This window comes from Crotalus tigris, unplaced genomic scaffold (genome assembly GCF_016545835.1).
Source record: "Crotalus tigris isolate CLP2741 ecotype Arizona unplaced genomic scaffold, ASM1654583v1 scf7180000024420.512544, whole genome shotgun sequence".
In the NCBI taxonomy this organism is placed as follows: Eukaryota; Metazoa; Chordata; class Lepidosauria; order Squamata; family Viperidae; genus Crotalus; species Crotalus tigris.
The window spans coordinates 399380-417968 of NW_024100586.1; the positions used below are offsets into that span (position 1 = coordinate 399380).

The following is an 18589-nucleotide window of genomic DNA, read 5'->3' on the forward strand; positions in this document are numbered from 1 at the left end:
GTGATAACCAACACCTTGAATTGCGTCTGGAGACCCACAGGAAGCCAGTGTAGCTCGCGGAGGATAGGTGACACGTGGGTGTACCTTGGCACGCCCACAATCGCTCTCGCGGCTGCATTCTGAACCAACTGCAGCCTCTGAACACTCTTCAAGGGTACACACACACCTTCTCCACCTGCACAACATTCTATCACGGCTTCCTTCCTGCTACGTTTAATGTTATTAAGGAACAACATCTGCCTATCCCAGGTCCATTAAGAGCAGGGCTCCTCAAACTTGGCCCTTTTATGACTTGTGGACTTCAACTCCCAGAATTCCTCAGCCAGGCACACGTCCACAAGTCATAAAAGGGCCAAGTTTGAAGAGCCCTGATTAAGAAGAACTCGACAGGTAGGCAAAAATGCCAAAGCTAAACATATGGATGATGGCGTGAGCAACCATAACACTAGGCCACTTTGGCACAGAGGTTAACGCGTTGGCCTAGAAACCAGGAGACTGTGAGTTCCAATCCTATCTTAGGCATGCAAAACTGGCTGAGTGACTTTGGAGCCAGTCATTCTCTATGGGGGAAAAAGGAGGAGAAAGCAGTATTGGAAAAAAAAAACTTTAGGGAAAAAAATGTGGGATAAAAATCTTTCTTTAAAAAAATGAACTGAATTAAATCACGGTTAAACTTGATTATATTGTTGTCGTTAGTTGCAAAGTCGTGTCTGACCCATCGCGACCCCATGGACCATGTTCCTCCAGGCCTTCCTGTCCTCTACCATCTTCTGGAGTCCATTTAAGCTCATGCCTACTGCTTCAGTGACTCCATCCAGCCCCCTCATTCTCTGTCGTCCCGTTCTTCTCTTGCCCTCCATCTTTCCCAGCATCCAGCTCTTCTCCAGTGGGTCCTTCCAATTCACTTAACAACCGCGTGATTCACTTAATAAACTGCAGCGATTCACTTTACAACAGTGGCAAGAAAAGGTTTTAAAAGAGGGCAAAACTCACTTAGCTTCACAACAGAATTTTTTGGCTGAATTATGATCGTGAGTCAAGGACTACATTACAGTAGTGGCCAGAATTGTGGAAACCTTTTGGGGAAAAGTGTATTTTTGAGGTTTGATGGCTAATGACACTGCTGTTTTGGGGGGAGTAATCCCATAAAATTATATATCAATGGAAAGATAATCTAATGAAGGATGTAATGCGACAAAGTTTGTTCAATTATCTGTACTGTATTTTATGAAAAGGTATAGCCAAATAACCAGAAAAAGAAAGCACAACTTGCTTAGGTTGATCTCAGGAAGCTTTCTTCATCTGATTGTAGCCAATGAGCATGAGTGTTTAGAGAGCCAATCAGGTGTCATCTTGTTTTGGCAATGAGCCAATCAGATCACAGTAGGATTCAGTGATTGATGTCCTGTATTGAAGCTGAGAGGAGGACATTTGTCAGTGTGTTATGTGATGGCTATCAAGTTGGTTGGGGTTTTTTTTGTGTTCTTTCATTGCGTGAGCTTGCAAAATGTAACAAAATTAAAGTAATGGTGCAAAGAGTTGACTGGTTGCCCGGAAAGCGATGTAAAATAGTATTATTAAGTGAACAAGGCTAGAGTTATAAAGAAATTAGAAGAAAAATTCGTGGAAACTTAACCAAAAGTGGCATTTCTATTGTACACTCTTCCCAAAAGGTTTCCACAATTTTGGCCACTACTGTACATGAAAATTCGGAAGTTGTTCTCCCAACTTGTTACTTGTCATGATACACAATTAACCCTACAATAATGCCCAGGCCATCTAAAATATTTTGGTTAGCTCAGCATCTCAACATGGCCTTTTGATGTCAAGTGGATCTAGTAGTCCCTTTTGTTGAAAAGGCTTCTCTACCTAAGAAAGCAACACTTATTTTATACCGGAATTCAAATAAGCAATTACGTGAAAGAAAACTATAATCCCTTCAGTATACTTGTATATTAATAAATTTCTAAGCTTCCATTTAACTCGAATTTGAAAAGAAAAAGTTTGGTAAGTATTTAAAAAAAATACTCAAAACGTGTTTTATTTATTATTTAATTTTTCTGAATAAACCACAACTGGATGGTAGAAAACCAAAAAGAAAAGTGCAGGGTAGTCCTCGCTTAGGAACTGAATTGTTGGTGACTGTTCAGTTACAATGGTGATGAACAAATAACTTTGTGACCTTAGCAGGTCTGTAAAGCAAAAGAGAAGACTCCTGCGAGTCCCCTGGACTGCAAGGCGATCAAACCGGTCAGTCCTAGAGGAGATCAACCCTGACTGATCTTTAGAAGGCCAGATCCTGAAGTTGAAACTCAAGTACTTTGGCCACCTAATGAGAAGGAAGGACTCACTGGAGAAGGGCCTAATGCTGGGAAAGATGGAGGGCAAGAGAAGAAGGGGACGACAGAGAATGAGGGGGCTGGATGGAGTCACTGAAGCAGTAGGCGTGAGCTTCAATGGACTCCAGAAGATGGTAGAGGACAGGAAGGCCTGGAGGAATGTTGTCCATGGGGTTGCGATGGGTCAGACATGACTTCGTAACTAACAATAACAAAGCAAAGGAAAACAGAAGTAAGAACATAAATAAAGTCACGGTTTCCCTTAGCAACTGCTTTACTTATCAAACGAACTGCCAGTCCCAATTGTGGTCAGTAAACAAGGACTATCTGCAATGGCTTTTCAAAAGGTATCTTAATGACAGTTCATAAACTCGGAACAGAAATTAATGTACATTCCTTCTTGTACTATGTCCAAATGGTGCGTAGTACTTATTAACATCACCACATTTCAATAATACCTGCAGATAAATGTATTCATGCAAAGCTATAAAATGTATACTACATATGTACATAAGTTGGTTTTCATAATGATTTTTGCACTTGTGTGCAATCACCTTATAGAAAAGAACTGGGCATTCTGAAATAATGAGCACACTTGGAATTTTGAAAATATTATAGGAGTAAAAGCTCTGTTAGTCTATGGTGACAAAAGAAAGGAATCTAGGTTGTTTTTTTCAACTAACCAACATTATTAAAAGACATCAGCTTTTATCAGTTGCAGCTTACAAAAAGGGTATTATAGAAGGTGTTACCTGCAAACAGATTCCTTCAAAATTTTGAAGCTCATTAAAGACATGCCCATGAAATTGCCTACACTGGCAAATCACAAACATTCATTTACAAAAAGACAGATTTCTCTACCATTTTGGCTCGGTTGCGTGCATGTGACCCAGTCACAACAGGATTTTGGTTCATAATGAGTAATATGAGATGTTCTTTTTCTACAGTATCTGAAAGCTTACCCTCCAATTCTTTTACTCAGCTTCAATTATCTTGTATCAAGATAATAACAGATGACAGTTTTGAGTAATAAGAGACCAACCCTTAACTGATATTACCAGATCAGATTTCCTGAATTTCAATAATTGTAACTGAATAGTTTTCAAAACATGGGTTAAGCTCTATAGCTTGTATTTCTTTTACATCAGCATGTAAAGTTGGTCCTCTGATGTGGTAACATCTGGAGTTTTTCACGTATGACTGTTTTATACACCAGGAAGAGGGCAAGGTCATTGATTATGGGCTATGTTAAACTTGCCAACTCATAACACTGTTCGTCTGCCTGCGTGAGTAAACGAACCAGCGTGTTTCTCTCTTCGCTAAAGTAAAAAGAGATGAATTGTGCTCCGTGCATCTGCTGGTAAAGTGAAAAAATAATGCTAGCGGATTGCACCCTTGCAAGTAAAAAGGTGAAAGGCTTCAAATAGGCAACTACGGTGTTAAGTATAGGCGTGTGCGCTCCAATGATCACCTACTACAGTGGCGGCGAACCTATGGCACGCGTGCCAGAGGCGGCACTCAGAGCCCTCTCTGTGGGCATACGTGCCGCCGCTGCCAGCAGCTTGCGCAGGTCTATTAGGCTGCTACCGCCACCTGGAGCGGCAGCCCCACCCAGCACAAAGGAGGCAAAGTGGCCAGCTAGCAAGCTCAAGTAGAGGTGGTAGAGCACGCCCACAACCGGCAAGCCAAAGGCTACCCTGAGCAGGGAAAGCCGGATCCCCATGGGCGCCATGGCCCTCCAGTCCCAGCTAGGATTCTGTGCCTCCCCCCCCATCTATGCTGGGCCTCCTGCCCACTGCCCCACTCACCAGAGATCCCCTGGATCTCCCCCAACCCTGCCCGGCCCCCACAGGCGTCCCCCCATGAGCAACATCGAGGTGGCCGTGCCCACCCCAGCCACGCCCACCCAGTCCGCCGTGACAATCACAGCCATGCCCACCGAGGGGCCACACACCCCATGCCCCTCCAAGGGCATCACAATGCTGATGCGGCCCTGGCACTTTGCGATAAATAAGTGGGTTTGGGGTTGTGGTTTGGGCACTCGGTCTCTAAAAGGTTCGCCATCACTGACCCACTATGTCAGATGAAAAAAGACACTAATTGGCTGACTAGACAGCAGGAGGAATGCGATGCCAGAAACAGAGATAAAGCAGTGCAAGAAACAGAGATAAAGCAGTCACAGCATAAACCACTGACAAACTTAGCAAGAATCTGCTAGTACACAACGAGGGGGACCAAAATTTCTGTTGCTAAGTGACAGATTTGTTAAATAAATTTTGCCCCATTTCACGACCTTTCTTCCCATAATTAAGTGAATTACTGCGGTTGTTGAGTTATAGTAACACAGTTGTTAAGTCAATCTGGCTTCCCCATTGACTTCGCTTGTAAAAAGGTTGCCCAAAAAAATGATCACGTGACCTCGGGACGCTGCAACCGTCGTAAATATGAATCAGTTGCCAAGCGTCTGAATTCTGATCTCCTAACCATGGGAGTGCTGCAATGGCCGTAGGTGTGAAAACCGGTCAAAGGTCCCTTTTTTTCAGTGCCACTGTAACTTTGAACCGTCACTAAACCAACTGTGATAAGTCGAGGACTATCTGTACTGGGGAAGGAAAAATGATATTCAGGGTTTTGACCCCCCCACTACGTGTCAAGCAGCGACATGCTCAAATTTTTAAGCCCTGAGATGAAATAGATTAAAAGTATTTTCTGTTTAACCGGAGGTCTCACTCATCCAGTTTCCAATACCGTACCGTTATTCTTGCAGCCTTCTAAATAATACTGATAAATATGCATCAATATGATAAATCTTCAGAGTCAGTTAAACCTACAATACAATGGAAACTAATTGAATAGAAAAATACAGATGGTGAGAGTCAGGAAGAGAGAACATTGAAGTAAGATAAACCATATAGGCAAAAATAGCTGGGTCTGAGAAAGGAAGAAGAGAAGCCATAAAATAGAGATATAGTTTTTAAAAGGAAATGGCTAGCCAGGAAAAGACAGGTTGGAGAATAGGAAACTAAGCCAAATAAGATAAGAAGAGAGGCACCCTGAATTGAAAAGCAGGAAAAGAACTTATTGTTTAAAATGGGGACATAAATATCTACTGAGTTTAAAATAACCATTTAAATGTCTAATTTTTCTTATTCTTATTGTATATGTGAATATGATTTAGTATGTTATCAGGAAATGTATATAGGCGGATGGAAAGAGTGTAACCTCATACTACCTCAGCCAATGGGGAAAGAGGAGGGCTGTAGCGGCCGGTGATAGGGATGAATAAAAGAAGGAGATATTTTGGGTTAAAACTTTGGAGACAACCAAGCTTTGATAGCTTCTCTCCCCGCTTATTGCAATAAACGAAACAAAAGGCCTTCACTGTGTCTTGGCTGGTTATTGGTCAGGCGACCTTGCCTCTGGTCATGAAGAAAAGTGGCCCAGAGCACATAACAATACTTTATAATTAGTTCAGAAACTAATCAGAGATTAACCCATCTTGGGTGAAGTCATTGGAGCAACACGGAAAAGGGCCTCAGATGAGTGTCAAAGAGAAACTTCTGAGACAGTAGCACGTAACTATTACTAATCCTTATTGAGGATTAAAAGGTAGAGACACCTCCGGGCAAGTTCACCTGGTGATTGCGTTTATTCATTATTTATTTATTGTGTTTATTCATTATTCATCATTATTATTTATTATAGAAATTGTCTGCCTCCCCCCCCCACTTTTCCAGCTTAGCATTCTAAGTAACAACCTGAAACTTGTTGGGCATTCTCTCCTCCAAAAAAACTAATCAGGGTCAAGAGTACCTTTAATTAGCATCCAGGTTCAGTCAAGATAAATTAGGTGCTTCTGTGTATTGAACCTATCAAAGAGTAGTAGAAGGCATATAGAGGCATAGAATCAAGTGTAAGACGCTAAGAAAAAGACGCAGGCATGTCTTGAGCAGAGGTTTGAAGCTGCAGGACACAGCTTGACAAACTCTTGAGTTTATTGCTTCTTATATACTTATTACATACACCAGCTTAACCATTAGATGCTGACAAAGGTTTCTTCATTGGAAAATGTCCTCATGTAAGCAGCTATTTTCTAGTTAGCATATTACATGGTCAAAGACTAGGTAAGAACAAATACAGGTAGATCAAAAGGAGAAAGAACTGACAAAGACAGGGAGAGATAGGAAGGAACTTAAGCATATTATCTGTTTAGGTAGGTGAGGCATTAAGTCAAAAGTGGATGATCTTCTGGCTGCTTCATTAGGACAAAGGGTATCAAAAGGTTATAAGGTTTGTGGGGGGGAAAGCACGGCAGTTTGCTGCACGTGCATTTTCCCCCACAGTCAAGATCACGCGAAGTATTAGTACCGCTTTATAAAACCCTAGTGAGACCATGCCTGGAATACTGCAGCCAATTTTGGTCACCGTATCACAAAAAAAGATGTTGAGAGTTTGGGAAAAAAATTCAGAGAAGAGCAACTAAGATGATCCAAAGGCCTGGAGACTAAAACATACGAAGAACGGCTGCAGGACTTGGATTTGGCTAGTCTAAAGAAAAGAAGATGTAGGGGAGACATGATAGCAGTGTTCCAGTATTTTTGAGGGGCTGTCACCAAGAAGAGTGGGGTCACGTTATTCTCCAAAGCACCAGAGGGCATGACAAGAAACAATGGTTGGAAACTGATCAAAGAGACAAGCAACCTGGAATTAAAGAAAAACTTCCTGACAGTGAGGACAATTAACCAGTGGAGCAGCTTGCCTCCAGAAATCGTGGGCGCTCCATCACTGGAGATTTTTAAGAAGGTTCCCCAACCCAGTAAAGATTTGCTTCAAATCCCTCTTAAATATTACTTTAAAATCTTCTATTGAGACTTGTACAACTTTTTTTGTCTATTGCACAGAAAAGAATAAGCAATGAGTTCCATTTAAACTTTGTAGATAGGAACCACTGCCTCCTTCGTACACACCCATTTCTTTTTTTTTAACAAATAAGTAATCTGATCCACAGCTTGTTTGTTTGTTTGTTTTGGTATTAACCACTGCTGATAAATCTGCATTAGTCCCTCTTAGTTTATAGAAGTTGCTTCACATTTCTCCTATTCCCTTCACCTAAGACAAGGGTAGGCTGACTCAGGAATTCTGGAAGTTGAAGTCCACAAGTCATAAAAGAGCCAAGGTTGCCTACCCCTGACCTAAGAGATTGACTCTTGACAGTGGGGGGGGGGGGAATTAACAGTGCCCATTGACCATAAATACCCTATCCTTCATACTTCCCAAATCTGGTACCTAGTTAGTGACTTGATAGCAGACCAGCAAGAAATACCAAAGGTTTAGTCTAGATGAGAAATTTGACAAAACGCCTTAGCAAAAAGCATTTTTTTTTTTGCGTTATTACAAAGCAAAGGGGCGTTGACTTACCTGAACGCCTTTTCTCAGCACGGAGATGGATAATCCACGCAGTGGGTTGAGACTGTATTCCTGGCCAATCAGATCAGTCAGCCAAAGTTGCCACGCCCCGTCTTGGACCATGATCCTTTAGTCTTGACTCGAGCGCAGCCATTGACTGACAGTAAGACGTTTTGGCTCCACTAAATATACCCTATTATTCTAGTCTATAAGGGTGGGTGTGGATTATCCATCTCCGTGCTGAGAAAAGGCGTTCAGGTAAGTCAACGCCCCTTCTCCAGCACTGGAGATGGATAATCCACGCAGTGGGACATACCAAAGCCTATTGTCCCTTGGGTTGGGGAATAGACTGGTCCCGTGTGCAACTTTGGTCTAGCACCTGCTGGAGAACCCTCCTACCGAAGGAGGCCTCTGCAGAGGAGTACCTGTCGATTTTGTAATGACGAATGAATGGAGAGGGCGAGGCCCAAGTGGCTGCCCTGCATACCTCTTCAATAGAAGCCTGCATGGCCCATGCTGCTGAGGTGGCAGCACTCCTTGTGGAATGGGCTGTGATATGCTTGGGGACTTGCAAGGACTCCGCCTGGTATGCCCCCGTGATGCATGCCCTAATCCACCTACCGATGGTAGAGGACGAGACCTTCCGGCCCCTAGTAGCAGGGTGGAAGGATATGAAAAGCGCTTCCGAGCGTCGGAATTCCGCTGTGCGTGAAATGTAATGTCTTAGTGCCCTGCGTACGTCCAAGGTGTGCCATTGTTGTTCCAGGGGATGAGCTGGGTTTGGACAGAAGTCTGGTAGGACTATTTCCTGTGATCTGTGAAAAAGGGAGTTGACCTTTGGAATGAATGAAGGGTCTATTCTTAGGACTACCTTGTCCCTGTGAAAATGGCACAGGTCCTTCCTCATTGAGAGAGAAGCTAACTCGGATATCCGCCGAGCTGACGTGATGGCTACCAAGAATGCTACCTTATGGGTCAGATAGCGAATGTCACATGTTTTGAGTGGTTCGAAGGGCGCTCTGGTAAGAGCTTGTAGTACTCGTGGTAGTTCCCACGATGGATACCTGTGCACGGTTGGCGGTCTGATGTTTGCAGCCCCCTTGAGGAAGGATCGTATTAAGGGATGCTTGCCCAAGGATTCACCGGGGCTGGCAGAAAGTATAGTTGAGAGGGCGGCAATTTGCCTGCGCAGTGTGTTTGGCGAGAGGTCCCTCTCTAGGCCATCTAGAAAAAATTCTAGGATCTTGGGAATTGTGATCCCTTCAAGTAACAATTCCTGTTTAGAGCACCATGATTGGAAGCTTCTCCACGTGGCCTCGTAGATACGGTTCGTGGAGGGGCGCCTTGATGCCTGTATGACCCTAATTACACCCTGTGAGCAAGCCCCCTTGGCTAAAATTGACCGTTCAAGAGCCAGACGGCTAGTTGTAGCCATTGTGGCTCTGGGTGGGAGATCTCCCCCTGCTTGAGGGAGATCCTCTCCGGAGGAATCCGCCATGGATTCGTGCGGGAGAGACTCCTCAAGTCTGCGAACCAAGGTCTCCTTGGCCAATAAGGGGCCACAAGGATTACCTCGGCCCTTTCCCGCAGAATCTTGCGTACTACCGCCGGAAGGAGAGGTAAGGGTGGAAACGCGTACAGGAGCCCCCTTGGCCATGGGCTCCGTAACGCGTCCGTCTGCTCTGCTCCCTTGGATGGGAATCGGGAGAAGAAGCGAGTTAGGTGGGCATTGGAAGGAGAGGCAAAAAGGTCCACCTGGGGAAGCCCGAAGCGGTGACAGACCTCCCTGAAGATCCTCGGGTGTAGTTGCCACTCCGAGTGATCTATTGTTGATCTGCTCAACAGATCTGCTTGGATGTTTGCCTCCCCCGATATGTGGTCGGCCTTTATGGAGGCCAGATTTTGTTCCGCCCAGGCCCCCAGTAGGAGGGCCTCGGCCGAGAGCGAGCGAGAGTGTGTGCCCCCCTGACGGTTTATGTGGGCCTTGGCTGTCACGTTGTCCGTCAGGACCAGTACGTGCCTGCCTTTTATGCTGCTGTGAAAATGCCTTAACGCTAGGTGAATAGCCCGCAGCTCGAGCCAGTTTATGTTGTGTCGGAGATCCACCGCTGACCAGCGGCCCTGTGTCCACTTGGTCCCCAAGTGGCCTCCCCAGCCGAATAAGCTCGCATCTGTTGTGACTACTACTCTGTCTGGTTCCCTGAAGGGGGACCCCCTGAGGAGAGCTGGAAATAGCCACCACCTGAGGAAGTGTCGTACTCTCAGAGGTATGCCTACCCTCTTCCGTGATGCACTGATTTGTTGTCTCTGAAACGGGAGCATGAACCATTGCAGTTCTCTTGAGTGCAGCCTTGCCCAAGGAACTATTGCTATGGTCGATATCATCTTCCCTAGCAGCTGGGAAAGGCAGACCAGCGTCACTGACTGACCGCGGCTTACCTGTTTTACGGCTTTCTTTATGCTGCTGAGGCGTTCCTGTGATAGGTACACCTTGCATTCCTTTGTGTCTATGACCGCTCCCAGATGGAGTATTCTCGTAGTTGGGGTTAGATGGCTCTTTGGAAAGTTCACCGAGAAGCCGTGGTCCTGCAGCATTTTTATCACTAACTTTAGGTCCGCCCGAGACTGCTGGGCGGACGATGACTGGATTAGAATATCGTCCAGGTAGCACTGGACTCTGACTGGTACGTTTCTTAGTTGTGCTGCCAGAACCGCCAGAATCTTGGTGAACACCCTGGGCGCTGATGACAGGCCGAATGGAAGTGCCCTGTATTGAAAATGGTGCCCCCTGTAGGCAAACCGTAGAAAGCGGCGGTGAGCCAGAGAGATAGGGATGTGCAAGTATGCCTCCGTGAGGTCGATCGATGCCAGAAAATCCCCTTTCCTTACGCTTCCAAGGATGGAGCGTAGTGTCTGCATTTTGAATTTGCGGTATTTTATGTAGAAATTTAGCCTTTTCAAATCCAAAACGGCTCTCCAACCCCCCGAGGGTTTTGGGACCACGAAGAGGATAGAATAAAACCCCTGGTCTCTCTGGTTCATAGGCACCGGCTCTACGGCCCGTATGTTTAGAAGGTGCTGAACGGCCTCGTTCATGAGCCTTCTCTTTGTTGGGTTTGTGGGACAGGGGCACGGGCGGAAGCGGTTCGGGGGCTTTGAGAGAAATTCTAGAGATAGACCATGACGTATGGTGTTCCTGACCCATACGTCCGTGGTGGTCTCTTCCCACTGGGGAGCAAACCCTGCTAGTCTGCCCCCTATGGGAAGGTCTGGGCGGGAGTCATCTGGTACGGCGGAAGGGGCGGTTGTTCCCCCGAAAGGGCCGTCTTCCCTGTGTTTGCCTATGTCTTGTGTTCTGTCTGTCCCCCTGTCTTTCCCTATCCTGTCTAGCTTGGAAGGGTTGGGAATTTTGAAAGTAGTTGACCCTGGCTTCCGTACGAAAGGATTGTTTCCTTCCCCAGGAGCCGGGTCTCTTGTCCTGCCTTTTAAGCATGTGTTTAAGGACCTTGCGCTTGTCCTTGTTCTCTGTCAGGTATGGCGTTAGTGCCTCACCAAACAGCTTTGCCCCTTGGTACGGAGCCGAAGCCAATTTCCACTTGGATTTGGTATCCGCCTGCCAGTTCTTTAGCCAGAGGATGCGCCTGCTCGTGTTGTTTGCCGCCATTGCCTTGGCTGAAAACTTGGTCGCTAAAAGTGTTGCGTCCGACGCATATTCCGTGGCCGCTACCATTTTGCTCAGTTCCTGGTGAGTGCGTATATCTTCCATGGGAACCCGGCCCTGTAACTCACGGAGCCAACAAAGTGTGGCTCTGGTGAAAAAGGACGCGGAGGTAGACGCCCTGGTAGCCCAAGCTATTGCCTGGTGCGTTCTCCTGTAGTTGGACTCACTCTTTCGGTCCTCGGCTTTAAGAGCTTCAGCAAAATCTCCTGATATGGCCGTGTCCGATATCAGGGGACCTATGGGTTCGTCCACCACCGGCACCTCCAATGTTCCCTCTAGCTCCCTTGCTACGTTAAATAGCTTCCTCTCCGCATTGCTAGGAAGCGGTAGGGAGGTTGGCGCTGCCCACTGTTTCCTTATTGTGTTTAGGAACATGGTCGGGCAAGGTATGCGGTGTTGGGTGGTTACCTTTTCGGCGAACGTCGGCTCAGCCTCCGTGTCAACTGTGACAGGCTCCGCTGGTGTCCCATGCCCCAAATGGGCTGTGGCCTCAGCCTTGCGCAGAATAGTAACAAAAAGAGAAGGGTTAAACAGGCCGCTGAAGGACGGCCCTTGAGGTGAGGTGTCCTCCTCCTCCTCAGACATTTGAATCCCTTGTGACGTACCTGGCTGGTCCAGGTAAACTTCCTCAGAGACCGACGAGTCTGAGACGGAGGAGAGGTCCTGATGGTCCTCCGTTTCCTCCCGATGCCTCGTTCTAAGTCCTAGAGGCTTGGCTTTTGAAGTTTGAGCCCTGGCCTCAAATGCACAGTCCACTGCCTGTGCTATTAGGGTAGCTAGCAGATCCCCCGTCAATGCAGGAGGAGTGACCATTGCCTGCGACCCTGCAGGTGCTGTGGTTAGCATGGTCCTCGGGGTTTCCTGTAACCTCCGTGGGGAGGGGGATCGGGAGAGCGATGAGAATTCGCCTATCCCACCCTCTGTTTGGGACTGTGATGAGCTCCCTAATGACCAAATGGCCCGTGGGGATGAAGGGAGACCCAGCGGTAGATCAGGACCTATTCCCCCATTCTGCCTATTTTCAATTCTGGCCCTTTTCTGGGCTCTGTCGAACTCTTTTTCTAGGGCTTGGTGTCTTCTGATTGCCTGTTTGTCAGCCTTCTTTGATGACTTCCTTGCAGCCTTTCTAGGGGCTGCAGAGGATTCCGAATCCTCTGAAGCAGGTGCTCCAGAGGATGAAGGCGGGGCTCCAGTGGAGGGAATGATAGCTTCCTCCATTCTCCACTAACGCTGGGCCGCGATAGGGGGGACCCAGGTAGTAGGAGAGCTCCAACTTTGAGTAAGGACAGGCGCACTACTGGGGGCGTCTGGAACTCAGGAGCAGACTCTGCAAAATTGTCAGAGTTAGTCACTGTGCACGGATAAGAACAGGCACGCTAATGGGAATGCCTGGAACCCGGCTTGACTATGGTGGGTAAGGACAGGCACGCAACTGGGGATGCCTGGAACCCACCACTAAATCCAGAGGCGTACGGGCCACTAATGGGGGACCCGAAGTCTGGAAGGAGCCAAAGGCAACTAAACACAGTTAGTTATGAAAGGTTCTTATTTACTTTAGGTAGAAGACACCAAGTCCTGGAACCAGTAGCTATGTGTCTGATTTGAATGTCTCTGGATGAATAATAGATGCTTTAGTACCCCAGTACTGCTTGCCTATTAATTCACTCCAGCGGCTGAACCTAGCTTTCTTAAGGAACTTTAACTCCCCTGTTTGGACAAAAAATATGGCCGCCGCTGCCAGGAGACTACTGCGCATGTGTTAACAAGGCTGCCTATGCCACGTGCGGTTGTAACAAAGAGCTGCGCGTGCTTCCAGCTGTGCAGACAATGGCGCCTCGTTTAAAAAATCCTGAGCAGCCTGGAGTGAAAAGACTGCTCCTTCGCACGCCAGCTGTTTCCCTTAATCAATCTCCCTCCCAGCATGCGTCCCCTTTGTCCTCCACTTCCCTTGCTAACTGCCTGCCTTTCTGTCTTTTTTTGTTTGTTTGTTTGTTTGTTTGTTTTAAACGCGAGGGGTTGCCCGAGCCTCCCCGTTTGTTTAAGGCGGCTGCCGGCTGCTGGAAGGTGGCTGGGGTTTTTGGGTTAGGGAGGGGAATTAGGGATTTCCCCCTTTTAAGTGGGGGTGGTTTCCCCTGTAGGAATCTGACTTCCTGAGTCTTACAATTTATCAAGGAAATTTTTGAGTGATCAATTAAATTGAATTAAATTATCTCTAATTAGCTTTTAAACTAAGCAATTTCAGCTACTAGAAAAAAAAAAAAATCCCCCCTAATGGAAAGGAACTATACCTGCCCAGGAGCCAAAAGTTGTAGATGTCTCATGGCCAGATCAGTCAAGACTAAAGGATCATGGTCCAAGACGGGGCGTGGCAACTTTGGCTGACTGATCTGATTGGCCAGGAATACAGTCTCAACCCACTGCGTGGATTATCCATCTCCAGTGCTGGAGAACTACATGGATATTTTGAAACTGCCAACCTGAGCATTGTAGAAATAAAATGATTCCTGCTCAAGGAGCAGGTTGGCACTCATGTCTAGGAGGGCTTCTGTCTTTAATGGAAGTTATTCCTGGATATAAAACCACTGAAGGACAGCAGACAGAATATTTAGCATGTAGTGCAGGGGTCTTCAAACTTGGCCCTTTTATGACTCGTGGACTTCAACTCCCAGAATTCCTCAGACAGTGTGCCTGTCTGAGGAATTCTGGAAGTTGAAGTCCACGAGTCATAAAAGGGCCAAGTTTGAAGGCCCCTGATGTAGTGGGAAGATCAGGTTTCCCGTTCTCTTAAGTCACAAGAAAATTACGTGACCTGGGATCAGTGACTAATTTTCAGATTAAAAGACATCATATTAGCATTACAAGATTTAAGTGAGAGGTGGGGAAGAACCTATGAATCTAACACCTTCTGCCCTGGAGTCTTTAGGAACTTTAGCAATTAAAAGAAAGATGTCCTTACATCATTTTTCTATTAGCATGTAAGCAAAACGCCTACAACGTTTGCTTGTGTGGGTGAGCAAAGAATTAGGGTGCAAAAGTTTCAGTATATGTGTATTTCTGTCTGTGTGCATATAAAATAAATACACATATACTACCTACCCACCTATACACATACACGCACAAGCGACTGTCTGGTACATTCTCCATTAAACTGTGCTAACCTTGTATGACCAGATCACCTCAGTCAGTCCATAAGAGTTCAAGGACAGGCAAAACTGCACTTCACAGAACTTTTAAAGGGAAGTGTGGGAAGTCAGCCGCCCCAGAGAAGGAAATATTAGAAGGGCAGAAAAATATATTTCCTCAAAGGATCTTAGAGAGGCAGAAAAGCATGCCCAGTTTTTCTTGATAGCCCCAGGTCTCCCTCCCCCAAGCAGAAACCAGCTCTGTAGAAATGCAGATGTGAACCATCAGGAAGGTTGAAGCTAGAAGCTTAGGAAGACAAAGACACCTAAAATCTACATACCCCACCCAAAATCTAAGACAGGACATAATAGGATTAACCCACAGATGCCAAAGGGACACAGGTCAAAACACATGACATAGGTAATACAAAGCCTCAAAACAGGAACAGGAAACAAGTCCAAACAAAAGGCTCCAGAGGGTATAAAAACCCACTCCCTACATGTGCTCAGCCCCTTTTTTCCTCTTTCGTGCCAGAACCATCTTTCTGTGTGGCTCTCCTCTTCAATAAACTGCAACCTTCTTTCTAAAGCAGTCACCGTGTTGTTTATCCCTGGCTTGGACTGAACCACGATGAAGACGTTTCTTCCAACAGAAGGATACTCCAGCAAACGTTCCCCCCCCCTTTTTTTACTACAAACAAGTTGAAAGGTTCAAGGCTCCACTTACATAAATAGCTTCAGATCATTAATACAATATTAATTTTAGCTAGATTTTTTTTAAAAAAAAGCTTACTTCATGGTAGGAAAGCGTTTAGGCTTCCCACCAAATTCAATAATTTCCAATGCTGTTATCAAAAGTAGCCTTATCTTCTGTGCAATTAATATGAACTGCTTGTTCCTCAGTATTCACCTCTCAAACTTATAGGCATATTGTAACAAATGTACAAGCTTTCTGGTTGGAATGAGAGTCACAACGCACAATGGAATGCTTCAAAAGGAAGCTGAGTCGCATCAAAAGTATTTTAAGAAAAGACAAATATTTCTGTGCCAATCATCCTAAGATTGAAAGGATGTTTTTTCCCCGCTCCAACTAAAGAAGTATGCAACTCTCAACTCCCTTGATTTGCAGGGGCTTATTGGAAACTCTTTCATCCAGCATGGTGAAGTAGAGCAGAAGGGCATCAACAATAAATAAAAGCATGCAAGCACATTTATTTATGTATGGAAAGGAAGGCCATACTTCTATAATGAGCCAAGGTGGCGCAGCAGTTAGGGTGCAGTACTGCAGGCCGCTTTAGCTGACTGTGTTCAGCAGGTCAGCGGTTCAAATCTCACCGGCTCAAGGTTGACTCAGCCTTCCATCCTTCCGGGGTAGGTAAAATGAGGACCCAGATTGTTGGGGGCAATGTAAATATATATATATATATATATATATATATATATATATATATATATATACACATTGCTTACTGGTGTACACCGCTTAGAGAGTGCTTGCACTTAAAAGCGGTATATAAGTCTCATAAAATAAAATAAATAAAAAAATAAATAAAATAAAGATATATCAAATAAATTCTAAAAGTATCCCTTTCTTTCAACATGCGGATAGAGTTTTTTTTTCTGTTCTGTTTCCACATGTATGAGAGAGAACTGCTAGCACTGGGGGTCTTCAAACTCGGCCCTTTTATGACTTGTAGACTTCAACTCCCAGAATTCCTCAGCCAGGCACGCTGGCTGAGGAATTCTGGGAGTTGAAGTCCACAAGTCATAAAAGGGCCGAGTTTGAAGACCCCTGCAGCTAGTACAAGCAGATGGAGGATCAATTTTAGAAAGGTGGCACCTTCTTTGACAGGAAGCTTTCATCAGCAGTTACAAATTCCGTTAAAATTTCCTTTTTCTTTGCCCTGGCTCTACTCGATTTTGAAAGATGGCTTCTCGGGAGGAGAATATCCACTCCCAAACCGGTTTCAACCGGAGGGGGAATCTCTACTTTGACAAAATGAGACACTGAGGCCTGCATAAGAATTTGACCTATCTTCACTTTGTCTACCTCCTGCCTAACTCCTCTTTCAAAGGAAGAAGAGCCAACTTCATCTCAGGTAAATACGGTAGTTTTGGTAAAGATGTTGCTGAGCATTTAACTCAGGGCTCTTCGAACTTGGCCCTTTTATGACTTGTGGACTTCAACTCCCAGAATTCCTCATGCCTGAAGAGCCCTGATTTAACTCAATGGTCAAAGCAGCTTCTAGAATGCAAGGGGCAACTATAACAGAGTCTGGAGACGATAACAAAAGTTTTGCAATGCAACAAGGATGATTAGGGGACTGGAGGCTAAAGCATATAAGGAACGGTTCCTGGAATTAGGCATGTCTAGTTTAAGGAAGAGAAGGACGAGGGGGGGGACATAATAGCCATGTTCCAATATCTCAGGGGCTGCCCCAAAGAAGAGGGAGTCCAGCTGTTCTCCAAAGCGCCTGAAGGCAGGACAAGAAGCAATGGATGGAAACCAATCAAGGAGAGAAGCAACTTAGAACTAAGGAGAATCTTCCTGACAGAACAATTAACCAGTGGAACAACCTGCCTCCCAAAGTGATGAATGCTCCAACACTGGAAGTTTTTTTTTTTAATGAAAGTTTTTTTATTTTTTCCATATAAACATTATAAAAAAAAGTATACAATACAATTTTAAGATAAAATAAACATTATTACGACCTGCGCACTCCCCCCAGGCCGCGTCCACCCTCTCTTAAAACATTCCCTACTTCCCTCCTCTTTCTCACCTCCCATCCTACTCTCTTCCCCTCCCCCTCTCCTCTCACTACCCTACTTCCTCTCTACACTTGCCCACCTCTCATCCCTATCAAACCCATGAACGCAGCATAAGGGGAGAACACTGGAAGTTTTAAAGAAAAGACTGGACAGCCATTTGTCTGAAATGGGTATAGGTTCTCCTGCTTGAGCAGGGGGTTGGACTAGACGACCTCCAAAGTCCCTTCCAACGTCTTCATCATCGTCATCGTCATCATGGACCACTTTTTGTACCACAGCCAAGAAAACTGCACAGTTGGGTCCATTAGTCACCAGGAATCAAGCTCCACTCAAGGACTTATTTTTTAAAATCCATGAAATTAACTTCTAATCCTGTACGACTTTTATTATTATTATTATTATTATTATTACTGATAGCAAAAGCTCTAGTAAATTGTAAGAACTTGCACACTAATCGTGCTATAATCCAGTTTGAAAATTCAGACTCTTGGTAACTGGCCCATATTGATGACGGTTGCAGTGTCTGTGGGTCACGTGATCACCTTTTGTAACCTTCTGACGAGCAAAGTCAGATTCACTTAACAACCGTGTTACTAACTTAACAATTGCAGTGATTCATTTAGCAGTGGCAAGAAAGGTCAAAAAATGGGGTAAAACTCACTTAACAACACATGTCTCCCTTTGCAACAGACATTTTGGGCTCAATTGTGGTCGAACGTTGAGGATTACCTGTGCAAAGCAACACCTCATCCACGGATTCAACCCACGTACACCTTTGCTTTAACAAAAACAGAGGTTGAAAAAGAAGCAACTATAGAATTCCCTGGAAATCAGTTAGAATCAGGATGTGCTTCCTCAGCTGTGCTGTGCAATTGGATAGACCAGCGTTTCTCAACCTTGGATGCTTTAAGTCAGGGGTAGGCAACCTTGGCTCTTTTATGACTCGTGGACTTCAACTCCCAGAATTCCTGAGCCAGCATGGCTCAGCTTGGAAACCTCTCCCTTTCCCCTCAGCATGGCTGGTTCAGGAATTCTGGGAGTTGAAGTCCACGAATCATAAAAGGCTGCCTACCACTGCTTTAAGAGGTCTGGACTTCAACTCCCAGAATTCCACAGCCGGCATGCTGGGGAATGGCTGGCTGGGAAATTTTGAGCGTTGAGGTCCAAACCTCTTAAAGTGGCTAAGGTTGAGAAACACAGAGATTGATGCTTAAATGCGAGATTTTTTTTCC

The 18589-nt window shown here is 45.4% G+C and overlaps 1 protein-coding gene across 2 annotated transcripts in view; it reads right to left on the reverse strand.

Annotated features, from left to right (window-relative positions):
* The window catches only part of RBPJ (recombination signal binding protein for immunoglobulin kappa J region), a 55272-nt gene that overhangs the window by 26755 nt on the left and 9928 nt on the right, over positions 1-18589 (reverse strand). The gene's annotated exons all lie outside the window — the stretch shown is intronic.